Raw genomic sequence first — 16134 nt, 5'->3', positions numbered from 1 at the left:
AAAAACCTATAGAAAATACACTAGTACGTCTGTCAGTGAAAATTCAGAAAATAGTACCTAGAGTTCAAACGTTGTGTAATGACCACATTTCAGGGTTCATTAATCTGTTTCAAAGCATTGTAAGAGGTAGATTATTCCCCATATAATTAATAATGTCAGTCAATTAGTCATTTTATAATGTACCAATCACCCTAACTCTCTTAAGTGGTTTATTAACTAAGTTCGTGGAACAAGAGCAAAGCCTAAGATTGTGACCTACTGCTTATCCTCTATAAACTCTTAAAGCTCTAGCACTGATATATTTTCAAACTACGATGGATCCAAATCCTAACGTCAGAATGAGCAAAATACCTCCCAAGCTAGAGGCCTAAGGGATCTGTTGGAAAATTTGAACTTAAGCCCTCTGCCCTTCCCCAACATTGTCCCCTTGTCTCCTTAATATTTCCATAAAGTCTCCCGACAGTCGGAGGTCAGTGACAGCTGTGGGGAATAAAAGATGGCTTAATCCTAGAATATCCAACCTTGTCATGGTTCTAGCCCAACTAGATTTAGGGGTATATTTACTAAACTGTGGGTTTGAGAAAGTGGAAATGTTGCCTATGGCAACCAATCAGAATCTAGCTGTCATTTTGTAGAATGTACTAAACAAATGATAGCTAGAATCTGATTGGTTGCTATAGGCAACATTTCCACTTTTTCCAACCCGCAGTTTAAAGTTCTGCTCTCCTACATTAGATGACAGTCCTGGTGGCTAGTGGCAAAGGCTGATATCAATCCTAGTGCCTAAAACAGATCCCAATCCCATTAGCAAGTATACAAAGCATACTGATAGCTAGTACACACAACAGACCCTTCTTTCCTGGGAATTTGTATACAAGGCTATCCCTGATTCCTGGTCATAAGTGTACAAAGACCACCCCATTCCCAGCAGCTAGTATACAAAACATTCCTTAATCCTACTGGCTACAGTATATTATACAGCAGATCTACCTATACCAGGCGACTAGTGTACAAAGTCCCCCCCCCCATATTACTGGTGGCCTACATACAAATCCTGGTGACTAGTGCACCACACAAATCCCAGACCTGACACAATGATTTACCATTCCCGCTGCTCTGATTCCTCTGTCTCTGCATCATGCTCATATCTGTGGCCGCCACCTCCTAACGCAGGAACTTCATAACCTGTGCTATCATCCAGGACAGTGACTGTCTGACTAGACAGTGATAGCAGGAAGAACAGTATCTCTGTGTTGTTAAAACTGGATGTATGAATGGATACCCTGAACCCAGGTACCTCCTAGTCAAAAAGAGATCTAGGGCTAGATTTACTAAACTGCGGGTTTGAAAAAGTGGAGATGTTACCTATAGCAACCAATCAGGTTCTAGCTTTCATTTTGTAGAAAGTACTAAATAAATGAAAGATAGAATCTGATTGGTTGCTATAGGCAACATCCCCACTTTTTCAAACAAAAAGTTTAGTAAATATACCCCCCTACTCTTGAAAATCAGGGATGTCTAGTCACCCTAGGGGCATGCGGTGCTGGACTCCCAGGAACCCAGAGCCCGCAAGCCCTGTTGTGATTGCAATGGCTGCAAACTCGAATGTTATGCCACATCCCAAATGTCTCCCTTTTGGAACTAGAGTCTACCTTTTCTAATCTAAATGACCCCTTTCTTTCCAAATTTTCTTTCCTTCGGGTCTGATGTATGTATCTGTATTGTTAAACTACACTGCTTTCTAAAAACGTCCAGAGCCAATAGAGGAGATTTTCAGTTGGGTTATGCAGTTTTGACAACTTATGACAATTAAAAATTAAATTGCCCATTTAAAGCCAGGTTTTAAGACTAATTATGTATGAGGTAGCCACAATATCAGAAATAGACCCAAGTACCATCCACCCTATAAATTATTATTATGTGTTTTAGTACTTAGTGGTGTTATAAGCATCTAAACAGGTGCAATATTGTCTAGGCTGACCTTTATGGACTAGCATCCCCCTGAACTTGGTAATGTAATTTGTTTGCATTATATTCACCTACATTAAATGTTACCTGATAAGGAGACACCTACAAGTAGTAAGAATTGCATCCTATGTGCAGAATACTAATTGTACTGCACAAGTTTCTATAATGAGAACGAATGTCTTCGGCCATGTGAAATATGAGGAGATGTTGGTGGTATCTTGGCCGGGTGCTGAGGGCTTTGGTGGCAGTAACCATGAGCGTGACTGTAATGCACAGTCTGGTCGACATGATCGAGTAACAAATCATTCCACAGCAGAAGCAGGAGACTGAGGCAGTCAGGTGGAGGCGAGGACACTGCGCAACTGTGTTACCATGGCGACTGTCTCCTGTTCACCGTATCCAGGGAGCAAAGTCTCATTATTCCTCTCTGGGAATGGAGATAAATGGTGCAGCTTTACTGGCAGATCATTGGCAGGAAATAGGTGATTTCAGGATAAGCAAAGCCAAGGAGGGGGGGGGGGGGGGGGCAGTTATGCAGCGATGTGTCTGAGTGATGAGCCAAATGTTTGTGTACAGAAGAATGTGCATGTTTGGCACACAATCTAATTTTGTATTTGCCTTATATATTATTATTATAATTATTATTATGAAGTTATGGTAATATATGTATAACACCTGCAAGGGCGCCAAGAGGAAGCGGGAGGGCTACTATTTGGGTGTTTTTTTTTAACTGATGTGAGGTGCACTGGCCAGGAAATACTGCACTAGCAGCGTGATGTGCAGGCTGGCAGCATGATGGGGGCATGGCTGGGGGTGGTAGCATCATGTGGCTGAGGATAGCAGCATGATGTGGCTGAGGGTGGCACTGGCAGCATATTGTGGCTGAGGGAGGCACAAGCAGCATGATGTGGCTGAGGGTGGCACTGGCAGCATAATGTGGCTGAGGGTGGCACTGGCAGCATGATGTGCAGTCTTGCAGCATTATGGGGGCATGGCTGGGGTGGTAGCATGATGTGGCTTTGGCTGGCACTGCCAACATAATGTGGCTGAGGGTGGCACTGGCAGCATGATGTGGCTGAGGGTGGCAGCTTAATGTGGCTGAGGGAGGCACAAGCAGCATGATGTGGCTGAGGGAGGCACAAGCAGCATGATGTGCAGTCTTGCAGCATGATGGGGGCATGGCTGGGGTAGTAGCATGATGTGGCTTTGGGTGGCACTGCCAACATAATGTGGCTGAGGGTGGCACTGGTAGCATGATGTGGCTGAGGGTGGCACTGGCAGCATGATGTGGCTGAGGGTGGCACTGGCAGCATAATGTGGCTGAGGGTGGCACTGGCAGCATGATGTGCAGTCTTGCAGCATTATGGGGGCATGGCTGGGGTGGTAGCATGATGTGGCTTTGGCTGGCACTGCCAACATAATGTGGCTGAGGGTGGCACTGGCAGCATGATGTGGCTGAGGGTGGCACTGGCAGCATGATGTGGCTGAGGGTAGCACTGGCAACATAATGTGGCTGAGGGTGGCACTGGCAGTATGATGTGCAGCCTGGCAGCAAAATGTGGGCATGGCTGGGGTGGTAGCATGATGTGGCTGAGGGTGGCACTGGCAGCATAATGTGGCTGAGAGTGGCACTGCCAACATAATGTGGCTGAGGGTGGCACTGGCAGCATGATGTTGCTGAGGGTAGCACTGGCAACATAATGTGGCTGAGGGTGGCACTGGCAGTATGATGTGCAGGCTGACACCATGATGGGGCATGCCTGGGATGGTAGCATGATGTGGCTGAGGGTGGCACAGGCAGCATAATGTGGCTGAGGGTGGCACTGGCAGCATAATGTGCAGGCTGGCAGCATGATGGGGGCATGACAGCATAATGTGCAGGCTGGCAGCATGATGGGGGCATGACTGGCTGGTAGTATAATGTCGCTGAGGGTAGCACTGGCAGCATAATGTGGCAGAGGGTGGCACTGGCAGCATGATGTGCAGGCTGGCAGCATGATGGGGGCATGACTGGCTGGTAGTATAATGTCGCTGAGGGTAGCACTGGCAGCATAATGTGGCAGAGGGTGGCACTGGCAGCATGATGTGCAGGCTGGCAGCATGATGTGGGCATGGCTGGGGTGGTAGCATAATGTGGCTGAGGGTGGCACTGGCAGCATAATGTGGCTGAGGGAGTCACTAGCAGCATATGATGTACAGGCTGGCAGCATGATGTGGGCATGGCTGGGGTGGTAGCATAATGTGGCTGAGGGTGGCACTGGCAGCATAATGTGGCTGAGGGAGGCACTAGCAGCATATGATGTACAGGCTGGCAGCATGATAGGGGCATGGCTGGGGTGGTAGCATAATGTGGCTGAGGGTGGCACTGGCAGCATAATGTGGCTGAGGGAGGCACTAGCAGCATATGATGTACAGGCTGGCAGCATGATAGGGGCATGGCTGGGGTAGTAGCATAATGTGGCTGAGGGTGGCAAAAGCGGCATGATGTGCAGGCTAGCAGCATGATATGGGTATGGCTAGGGGTGGCAACATGATGTGGCTGGGGAGGGCACAATGTGGCTGGGGAGGGTATGATCTATGTATTGTGTGGTGGTCACAAGGCTGCTGAATGTTACTCAGATGAGGCTGGTAAATGTTGTTTTGGTTATAGCTCTATGACATGAACATTTTTCATATATTTTATTTCCTATATATAACCACATTCAGATTAGACAAACCACATCCACATGGATTTCGTCACGCCTATTGTTCTGTTACATTGGTACAAGAGCCTGGGGGGTAAATGTATTAAGCAGCGGATTCTGCAAGTCACTGATATTCGTCGACTTTGCAGAGGAAATTTAAAACGGCAAAAGGCCAAAAGTTGTCAGCCCTCCCCTACTTGTCACCCATGTACCACAGATCATCCATGTGAGCTCATACAGACTGTGTGCAATAAATATATTTTATACTTTACTGTATGTATTATATACTGTGCGATCTGTGTTATCTGCTGTGTTCACTTATTGCTTTCCATATTTCATGTACCTATACATTTTCCAAACAGGCCCCAACATTCCAGGACCCAGACAACAAATCAGTAGTTTTAATGTCATATATCATGTCAAAAGAGGTGCAGCATGGCTATGCCCACAACACTGTGTGGCCACGTCCCTTTGTGCTAATAATCTTAGAAGGGAGTCCCAAGAAGTTGCTGTACCATGGCGCCAAATTCAGTTTTGCGGCCCTGTGAAAACCTGTAAATAGTATCTGTATAAATTATATTTGTGGATCCCAGAGCAAAAATGTTGTGAGGACCGCTATGTACTAGAAGAAAACAATTTTTCACCTCCACCAGCTTACTGAAGCTTTTTCTACTGATCAGTCAGTGGCTGCTGTTATAGCAACCAATAGGGAACAGCCTATACTGTTAACCAATCACAGGCTTACTTTTGGCTATTTAACAGTACGGCCCTGATCACTAGAGGGAGCTTCAGTAAGCCAGAGGATGTGAGAAACTGTCTGCAGCCCCAGTGCTGCCGAGTGGGTCTTTGACAATGGAGGTAGACCCCCCCCCCTCCCCCTCCAGCTGTGGGAGCCTTGTAGCAGCTACACCCTCTGCTACCATGGTTGATCCACCCCTAGAGGCAACTCTTTATATTCATAAAAATGTAGACTATTCACTGGGAGCTACTGGCATCACTACTAATGTCTAGTAACAACTGGACCAGCCCACAATATGGCTGCTTCCCTGCGTGCAGGCAACATTTTCTGTATAGTAAAAAAAGTAAATTGGCAAATAATTTGATTTTGTAAATGGCTTATGCTGCCACAGTGCATTCATGATAAATTATTGCAGACAGATAGTGCTGCTGCCTAACAATAGCCACACGCACTTTCCCCACCAGCAATTACAATCGTTATTCCACTTCCACGTGGGCCATCTTTACCTTCTGTCTCATGTCATTTGTTTGTGTCATTATCCCTTCAATGTACAGCGCTGCGTAATATGTCAGCGTTTTATAAATTAAAGATACAGTGCCTTAGTGGTTAGCACTTCTGACTCACAGCGCTGGGGCCATGAGTTCGATTCCCGACCATGGCCTTATCTGTGTGGAGTTTGTATGTCCTCCCCGTGTTTATGTGGGTTTCCTCCAGGTGCTCCGGTTTCCTCCCATAATCCCAAAACATACTGGTAGGTTAATTGGCTGCAGACAAAATGAACCCTTGTCTGTGTGTGTGTGTGTGTGTGTGTGTGTGTGTGTGTGTGTGTGTGTGTGTGTGTGTGTGTGTGTGTGTGTGTGTGTGTGTATATGTTATGGAATTTAGACTGTAAGCTCCAACGGGGCAGGGACTGATGTGTTTGACAAATATCCTCTCTGTACAGCGCTCCGGAATTGGTGACGCTATATAAATAAATGATGATGATAATGATGAGCATTTTGGCAGGTTAATGTTGACACTATTTCAACAGCTTGATTCCATCCAGATCTACAAAAATGTCAACCAGAACCCTTAATGTCATCTTTTGTGATCCTATATTAAATAGCGTCGCTGCTGACAATCCTGCCCAGGATTTCATTTCAAACACCCTATGTTTATATAGCTGCAATCTTTCAAGGACACCGTGGGGAGGGTGAGAGGGAGACGGCATAAAGGTGTCTCTGCTTGCCCTGGTACTTTGCCAGACTCTTTAATGAGGGGGAGGCAATTAAACCCCGAGCAGACTGGGTAGGACTTGATTCAGACTGGGAAGCAGACTCCAAGTCAAATCATTATTCCAATTTCCCTCAATCACTTGGTGGTATACAAACATGCTTTGAGGCATGGCAAGCAGGACACCAGGAGACGCTTACGCATGAGACAGTTTAATATCACTGAAATAAACTCAGGAGCCCATCACAAAAATACAATGTGCATTATTCTATGGTGATTATTTAAGGAATTCCAAATTCTATCCATTTTAGGAGGTGGGCAAATTTTGCAATGCTGCTAAGAGTGGATCCAGGTTCAGCTGTATTGTAGCCTAAATATCTCAAGGGAAATTACTGCTGGAAATGATGTGTACAGACATAATTCACATGCAGGTGTAGAATAAATACCTCCCATTGCCCGGGAGGGGGTATTGTGATTTATTTGCTAGAAGAATCAGCGCCCAGTCTCACGCTGACACCAGATGGGTTACTGAAATTCAGCATTGCTGTGGGCTCCACACATTACTGCAAGTCTTAGGGACCACATACCTCTCCAGCTGCTGTGCAACTACAAGTCCCAGCATGCCCTGTAAAAATATATATCTATATATATATATATCTGGCAGCATATGCTTAGACTTGTAGCAACAGCAGCAGGAGTGCCATGGGCTGCATCCGTCTGCACTACAGACTGCAACAAGCTACACTGCACAGCCTGCACCTGCTATGGTGTACAAAGAGGTGCTCAAGACTGAATCTCATTACAAGTCATTTGCAATCTGCATAATGCTGGGGGCTTTATAAGCATCCAAAATACGTCCAGTGGCTCCTGCTTCCCAGAATGACGTAGGGTCACGCTTGTTACGATGAATGCTACAGCTGCTAATTTGTAGCCTGCAGACCTTGATTTCCTAAAATGGTCTATTTTTCAAAAGTTAAATGTACTCAATTTACAATTACACCTTATTTCATACTTGCCTACTCTCCCATAATGGCCCGGGGAGCTCCTTTATTTCATGGAGTCCTCCCAGACCTTGAAGGTGGGACCCGGAGGTGGGTCTTAATGACGAGGATCGTGCCGCTGTGATGCCCCCCCCACACACACACTTGCTGCTTGACCTCACCTCGGAGAACTTCCGGACGGTAGAAACCACAAGTTGGCAAGTATGTCACTTTACTGACCCAAACCTAACACTCCTCTCGTGACCTCTTTCTTTTCTAGTGACTCTAGAATGCCTCTCTGCTATCTCAACGTGGATGTCCCAAAGTTATCTATAGCGCAACATGTACAAAACAGAACTTATCATCTTCCCTCCAGCCAAAGTCACCACCTCCCCTCAAATCTCCTTCACCATCAAGACCACAATTTCCTCAGTCTCACATGCTCGCTACTATGGTATTAACTTTGAGTCTGCCCTCTGCTTCACCCCTTCCATCCAGTCTCTCTCACCTCCACCTAATTATATTGCTAATTTATACAATATATCTTACCCAAGATGCAACCAAAACTCCTGTTATCATATCCCATCTCAACTACTGCAAACTTCTCCTATCTGCTATTCCCCTCACCCATTTATCCCTGCATCAATCCACTCTCAGGGGTAAATTTATCAAGCTGTGGGTTTGAGAAAGTGGAGATGTTGCCTATAGCAACCAATCAGATTCTAGCTGTCATTTCATAGAATGTACTATATAAGCGATAACTAGAATCTGATTGGTTGCTATAGGCTCCACTGTTTCATATCCACAGCTTGATAAATGTACCCCTAAATGTTGCAGCAACACTGATCTTCCACTGTCATCCACCTACTGCATACCTCTGCAAATCCCTAATCTGGATCCCCATATCTTCTAAGATCCAATTAAAAAACTCAACTTCACCTACAAAGCCCTCAACAGTAACCCCTCCCCCCCATACACCTTGCTTGTTCAAATATGTAAAGTGTAGCCAGTAATAGCAGCAGGAGGGCAGAATAACTTGATTATGTTTAATATACATTTACTCAGATACTCCTAACCAATGGACTCATACAGTTGACATATTTCTGCTATGTTTTGGACATATGTTCTTCTTATGGTATATTTTGTATTTATAAATACGATAGAAGTTTTAAGCCCTGGCCATAAGCACATAACATCACCTTGGCAAATCTGGAGACAACCAGTTGTTACTTCTATTGATGATTTTCCCAGTATTGCCAATTGAAAAATTCGTAGTCATGCCTCCGATCTGACTGGGCACACACGAGTCCCCCAAACCTTGGTGCAAGGTCTCCATATCACAAGACCGTGTCCTCTTTAAAAACGTAGATCTTTAGTTTCCTTTGAAAACCAGTACTGCTGAAGGCATGACTTTATACCCCTGGTACATCTGATTCCTATATAATTACATTTCTATAATCTAAACTTTTTATATATATATATATATATATATATATATATATATATTTCTAATATATATAAGCCTAGTGGCGTGTGTTAGTGTGTGTGTGAAAAAAAAACAAATCAAGCTGCAGCGCCACCTGCTGGGCGGAGTTATACACTGACCTACTAAATTCTTAGTGTGTGTGGGGAAAAAACTCAGAAAGGGCTGAAATTTGGTATACTAAGATGTTTTTAATTTGTTAATTTAATTTGTTAATTGTTAAAAGTGTTTATAAAGATTTAAAAAAAATATATATATATTTCTTGAAGGAGAAGTGACAGTTGGGAGTGGTTGGTGGTTGCCGGGGGTGACAGTTGGGAGTGGTTGGTGGTTGCCGGGGGTGACAGTGGGGAGTGGTTTGTGGTTGCCAGGGGGTGACAGAGCAAGAGGAGTGTGATACTCAGGAACGCTGAGAGAGATCCCTGTGTCTGGATAGACATCTGGATAGATGTGGCGATAAAGATGAAGGATGAGGTGATGGAGAAGAATGATGAGGTGGTGACATGTGGACAAAACCACGTTAAAAAAGGGCGCTTGCGTCGGGAAGTAACGCTCTTCCCCTGAGGAGGCCTGGCCTAGCCCCAAATGCACGACAAGAACCTTTATAACACCTTAAGTAGCTTGATTTGACTAGAATGCATGAGTATCATGCACGGGTTAACTTGTGTGTATATATATATATATATATATATATATATTGCCTTGATTCACGTTCTATAGATTATTGAAAATAAATACATACATGAATGGGCTATATAACGTAATTAAACTGCCCATTCTTAAGGTACTGTTAATCTAGTCTATTACAGTATGGCGTCTACAAACAACACAGAATGTCAGACTTAACTAATGCACCACCCTTGAAATTAATCTCAATCAGACACAAAATATATTAGTATAATTAATAAAATCACTCCTCTTCATTAGGCTCACTGGGGCAGCAAATCCCCCTGGACGGAGCAGCCAGTTGCTGGTTATGAAATGTAATCGGTAGCAGAATACGGAATTGGAAGGAAACAGAATAGAGTCTCGCCCTCGGGAAAAACGCACAAGTGACTGCGAATGTTTGTGAAACATGTCTTTAAAACAAATATTATAGTAGAGCAAACTGTGCTGCTTATATTATATGTAACGGTCATAAAGTCTTAAAAAAAACCATACACATAATATCCTGCAAATAAATCATTTACAGGGAGAAATGGACATTGAAAGACAACTCTAGTTAAAAGGGTAGACAAAACCTTGTACTTTGTCCTCACTTTAACAGAGCATTACTTCATCATCATCACCATTTATTTATATAGCGCCACTGATTCCGCAGCGCTGTACAGAGAACTCACTCACATCAGTCCCTGCCCCATTGGAGCTAACAGCCTAAATTCCCTAACACACACACAATTTGATAGCAGCCAATTAACCTGCCAGTATGTTTTTGGAGTGTGGGAGGAAACCCACACAAACAGGGGAAGAACATACAAATGCCACACAGATAAGGCCATGGTTGGGAATTGAACTCATGACCCCAGTGCTGTGAGGCAGAAGTGCTAACCACTGAGCCACTGTGCTACCCAGTATCAAAGCTTTCCTACAGCATTAGTTTGTACTTAGAGTTCCCATAGAATTTTATTTCACCAAACGTTTACGCTCCTAGTAACGTAAAAATTGACACAAAGTAAGGAAAATGCTTGCTAGAAACTGTGTGGTATATTACCTTACATTGTTTGTTTGACTGTCAGCTTTAAAGTGGGTTGAATATTCTTTAACAATATGCCTTAAATGCTTAAACGAGGAGCCCTTGTCTACGATCCCTCAGGCCGGTTTCCTAACCACAGAAACTGTAGATGTGCAAAGTATTTCATTATTCCCCTTTCAGTTTCATGTGCGTCAACATTGGCGCATGACATCACACAGAGCGGAATTTGTGTCGCGGAGTCACAATCTGTAAGTCAGACTGTTAGCAAAACTATGTATAATTGATGCACTTCTTATCCATTTCCTAAATATAACATTCTAAACAGATGTCTACATTTCTACAGTTTTATTTCGCAGGTCTGTCAGTTTTACCTGCGCTGCCACCTTCTCATGAACAAATAAAAAAATAAATAAGAAAACTAACGAAGGAAAGGCAATTGCTGGAAATTCTAAACCAGGTACAGGTGACTAATGACACCCCTGGGGCCCTCACTGATAAACAGCCAGATTTAAAGGCCTCATTTACCAGAGCTCCATGGCAACAACTATATGCAATAGGAATAAATATAGTCTAGTAATTAGAAAAAAGAAAAATGCCAGACACCTGCACCCAAAAACACTAACCCCCCCAAGCAGAAATAAATACACAATAAATGTAAAACAAAATATTTCATTCCAAACCGCCAGCAGGATCTTGTTGAATAACTCTACCTAACACATATTCTGGATGTAGTTTACCAGGTTATGATAAAATTCAGAGACTTATTTACCTGGATTGCAGCGTTCAATTTCCCCTGATACAACGGGTCCCCTGAAGGATTCAATGATCCACCAGATGCTCTCGTCTCTGCTTCCACAACTTGCATGTTTCAACCAGGAAGCTGCGTTGTCTATGCCCCCCCCTGTGAACCTCCCATTCATGCAGGGGAGGGGCATCGACAACACCATTATGTGTTTGTGACAGGCCTGCCTAAGAAACAGAAATTAGGGCACTGCTGTACCACTTTAAGACTTCCTGGGATCCGGCAGATCGAGTGGATGTTGAACTGCAAGTTAGTAGCTCTGTAGTTTACCATAACTTGGTAACCTTCACCCAAAACTGGATATTACTTTTTCAGGTGGAGTACCTCTATGAAAGGAAACCCTTAATATATATATATATATATATATATATATATATATATTATGTTTTGCAAAAGTAAATTTTGTTGAGCTTTGCTATTTTTTTCACTAGGAACAATCATGATTCCAGTTTTATTTAAAGTATGATTTTGTTATAACGCTACTACTACATAGTGCAGTGCTCACTCTTCATATCACACCCTTTGTAACACACAAAAGTGAATTAAAATGTATTTAGTGCATTATATGTCACCGTCTTTATAACATCACCCTTGCTATAACACCAGATTGGGCCTTTGTTTTAATGGCTAATTCCTCACAAAGATTAAAAATTACATTCTGGATGTAGTCTCATAAGTTATATTTAAAACCTTAGGATGGAAGCAAAAGCTGGACCACACAAGCAGTTACTCGAGCTGTGTTCCGGAATGCATCTTGAGATATATATATATATACAAGTTTACCCGTGCATGATACTCATGCATTCTAGTCAAATCAAGCTACTTAAGGTGTTAAAAAGGTTCTTTTCATGCATTTGAGCCTAGCTCAGGCCTCCTCAGGGGAAGAGCGTTACTTCCCGACGCAAGCGCCCTTTTTTAACATGGTTTTGTCCACATGTCACCACCTCATCATTTTTCTCCATCCTTCATCCTTCATCTTCATCGCCACATCCTTCATCAAGCTACTTAAGGTGTTAAAAACTCCCCACTGTCACCCCCGGCAACCACCAACCACTCCCAACTGTCACTTCTCCTTCAAGAAATATATAGGTCAGTGTATAGCTCTGCCCAGCAGGTGGTGCTGCAGCTTGTTTTTTTTTTTTCACACACGCCACTAGGCATTTATATAGTAGATATATATATTTCTGAGGTCATGGTATCCACTCAAAACTGTGTTACGTTCATAAACATTTAATAAATAACCTGTATTGATGATGAACAACTATTCACTTTACCTGAATTTCGTGCAGTGCGTCCAGTAACAGACATGAGCTATATCAATGTAAACTTGTAGCACATACCATAATCAGTGAGGCAGTGATTATAGATTTAAAAATACTCCCAATCAAATGAGAATTAGGCTGTCAACGAACTCTGTATAAAAACCAGGTCAATGACCATGAAAAATTTAATTTTTAAAGAAGAACAATGGAATTTATCTATTTTTTTAACAGCTATTGTACTAATTGGTAATTAATATTAATAATAATATTTATTTAATAATGTATAAATACATTTTTTTGGCCAATCCCTGAAACACTGACACAAATGAACATAGGATTGGGAGTCTTTGTATATCTACAGTCACTGTTACAACTGTTGTAAAACGAAATACCACACGCGAGAAAAAGGGGCTCCGAGCCCTGCATGAAAATTTCCGTTCCTACGCCCCTGCACACATATATACATAGGAATATATATCATGTGCATATTATATATACCATTACAATAGTGGTGGTCATTTTTTGTATCAAATTTAGGTAGAAATATTTGTGAGCGGGAAGGGGGGGGGAGGGGGGGTGTTACAGAGCCGTAACTAGGGCTGTGCGACAGGGCGCAACGCTGAAGGGGGCGCAATTTAGGAATATTTTAGGTACATTTGGTTAAAATTGAGGGCTAGGGGGGCGGCATTTGTCTTTCTCGCCCCAGGCGCTAGAATTATTATATTATAAGCTACGGCTCTGGGGTGTTATTCCTGACCAATTTGCAGATTTAAAATATTGACATCTATGCTGTAACTAACAACTCACAAAAGTGAGGCAGTACGACATTGTCAGTCCACTACGAGTGTATTTACTAGTGTAACTAGAAGTAGACTGGTTGGTTTGTTATATTTGCAGCTGGAGAGTACCCAGGTGAGAGCAGAAGATCTCATGTTATGTGATGTTATGTACCTGGAGTTACCAGGTAAAACATATATATATGTGCCAGTGGCATAAACACAACAGAATCTCAGTGCCAGACACCCAGTGGAGAGAGCAAGAAACAAAACCTCATTATTTTTCTGTTAATTCTCATTGTGGCTCCATCCCGGCTAACAATCACCCAGCGTGACGGATCCCTGGCAGCTGTCATTAGGTACAAACAAGGGAAATCTGTATACGCTTAGTGCCAATTAGGAGGTCTTGGCACAAAGCCACAATCACCCACCTCTATAGTACCAGGGCGGAGGGTGAAGATGCATGAGGGTTCCCAGACGGAACGCAGACTGAAGGCACACTGTCACCGGCTGAACGTGTCCGTGGGAATCCCCGCTGAGGCCGGGATGTGCTGTGGAGATGTGTCGCTATGGCTGCAGAGGGACTGGCCGTGGAGTATTCACAGGTCTCCGGAGGGCTGCTGGATCCATGCTCGCATGTCTCCGTCCTGAGGTGGGAGCAGGGAATGGAGATGTCCTTTCCTTGTCCCTAGTGTCGTGTTGTTTTCATGCACTGACGACATGTGATGTCTGAACTACAGCAACACAGTGTGGCGAGAGGCGTGCAGGGACTTCCACAGCAATTACTATTTACAGAAGGGTTATGTAAGCCCTGTGGGACTACATGCTGGGAATTGTAGTTCCACAACAGCTAAGAAGCCACTGGTTGCTGACCTCTGTCACCTGTGCAGTTACACTGCTTGCAGTCGTTCACAATATCAACAAAGGAAATTGAATTTACATAAAGTATTAGTTCATTCAGTGTAAAAGTCTAATTTTATATAGGGTGTATTGCTCACTGTTTCGGGTGGCAGAAGGACACTTTGGAAGTTTTTGTTCATGGAATAGACAATCTTATTTATGCTTATAATGATATACATTGGTTTTGGCAGAGTATCAGATACAAATGATATACAAAGCTGATAATTGCACAAAACTGCAACAAAACTAGAGATGCTCAGGCTCGGTTCCTCGAGAACCCAACACATCCGGAATTAGGGGATCCGAGCCGAGCCGCCTCGGTACTCTCACGCGCCCTCAGAATCGAAAACGAGGCAAAACGTCATCGTTACGTCGTCGGATCTCGGATATCGCGGTTTTTTTATTCCTTTTTAAGATCCAAAATAACGGTAGGTGGGAGGGCGGTCCCAAGGACAATTCCATCTTGCACCATTTTTCTGTGTCCTAGATGTGCAAGGAACTGCTGTGTGTTTGTGTCATTGCTCTGTCGCTTACCATCCAGCCAGGTCGCTGCAGTCTTTGTCCGAAAGTGTATGAAAATAATATTGTGATCTGTGAGAGGGTTAAAATTGAAATGCAAATGACTTGAAACTAGTGTTATTGAGGTTAATAATAATGCAGGAAGAAAAAAAAAGAGCAAAAATATGTGATTTTAGCATATTTTAGGATTTTTTTCGTAAAAAATCCAAAACCAAAACCAAAACACACAAGGGTGGTTTTGCCAAAACAAAAACCAAAACACAAAGCTAATCCAGATCCAAAACAAAAACCAGTTCAAGAGGGTCAGTGAGCATCTCTAAACAAAACACACAAAAAAATACACAATGGACGATGTTATAAATGTGGGAGATGGGTGACAGATTTTGGCAAAATTTTAGGGGGAGATTCAATTCAGCGCTATGTGTCTCCGGAGCAGTCCGCGGAGAGACATTGATGCGATATTGAGGATGAAATATCGACTTCTTTTTCCGTACGTCCCATAGAGGTGAGCAGAAAATTGAGCGGAGATTCCTTACTGTAATGGACGGGAATGTGCACATCCGAACCTCAGTGTTCAACGGCACCTCGCTCCTAATTGAATCACCCCCCTCCCTCCCTTAATATCAGAGATTCCAACCTGCAATTAAGCTGAGTAAAGTTTCAGAATTTGGAAGAAAAAATAACTTTTGAAATTAAGTTTTTGAACAACAAGTTTTTATTTGTTTAAAAAAAAAGTAAAAAAAAAAAAAAAAAGTCAAAAGTAGCACGAAAATATATATGTAAAAAAAATGGCTTTTATAAATTACATACATTTCGTTAAAAGAAAGAGATTCAGGGGGATTTGGTTCAAAAAGAGACAGGAGAGATTTATATGGTCATCAGTAGATTTTCTTGATACAAATCATCACAGCTACAAGCGCCACAATCCATAATATTACAAAGGATGTACTAATAACAATTATTATTAACAATTAAGGAACGGTGGCTTAGTGGTTAGCACTTCTGCCTCACAGCACTGAGGTCATGAGTTCAATTCCCGACTATGACTATGTCTGTGTGGAGTTTGTATGTTTTGTGTGGGTTTTCTCTGGTTTCCTCCCACACTCCAAAAATATA

The 16134-nt window shown here is 43.0% G+C and overlaps 1 protein-coding gene across 1 annotated transcript in view; it reads right to left on the bottom strand.

Annotated features, from left to right (window-relative positions):
- The window catches only part of TNRC6A (trinucleotide repeat containing adaptor 6A), a 94713-nt gene extending 80400 nt beyond the window's left edge, over window positions 1-14313 (bottom strand). Inside the window, exon 1 of the mRNA XM_075179364.1 lies at window positions 14031-14313. The gene's annotated coding sequence lies outside the window, so the exon portion shown is untranslated. The remainder of the gene's footprint in view (window positions 1-14030) is intronic.
- Between the last annotated feature and the right edge of the window lie 1821 nt (window positions 14314-16134).

This window comes from Mixophyes fleayi, chromosome 7 (assembly GCF_038048845.1).
Source record: "Mixophyes fleayi isolate aMixFle1 chromosome 7, aMixFle1.hap1, whole genome shotgun sequence".
Taxonomy (NCBI): Eukaryota; Metazoa; Chordata; class Amphibia; order Anura; family Limnodynastidae; genus Mixophyes; species Mixophyes fleayi.
This window is presented reverse-complemented; position numbering and strand designations above follow the sequence as displayed.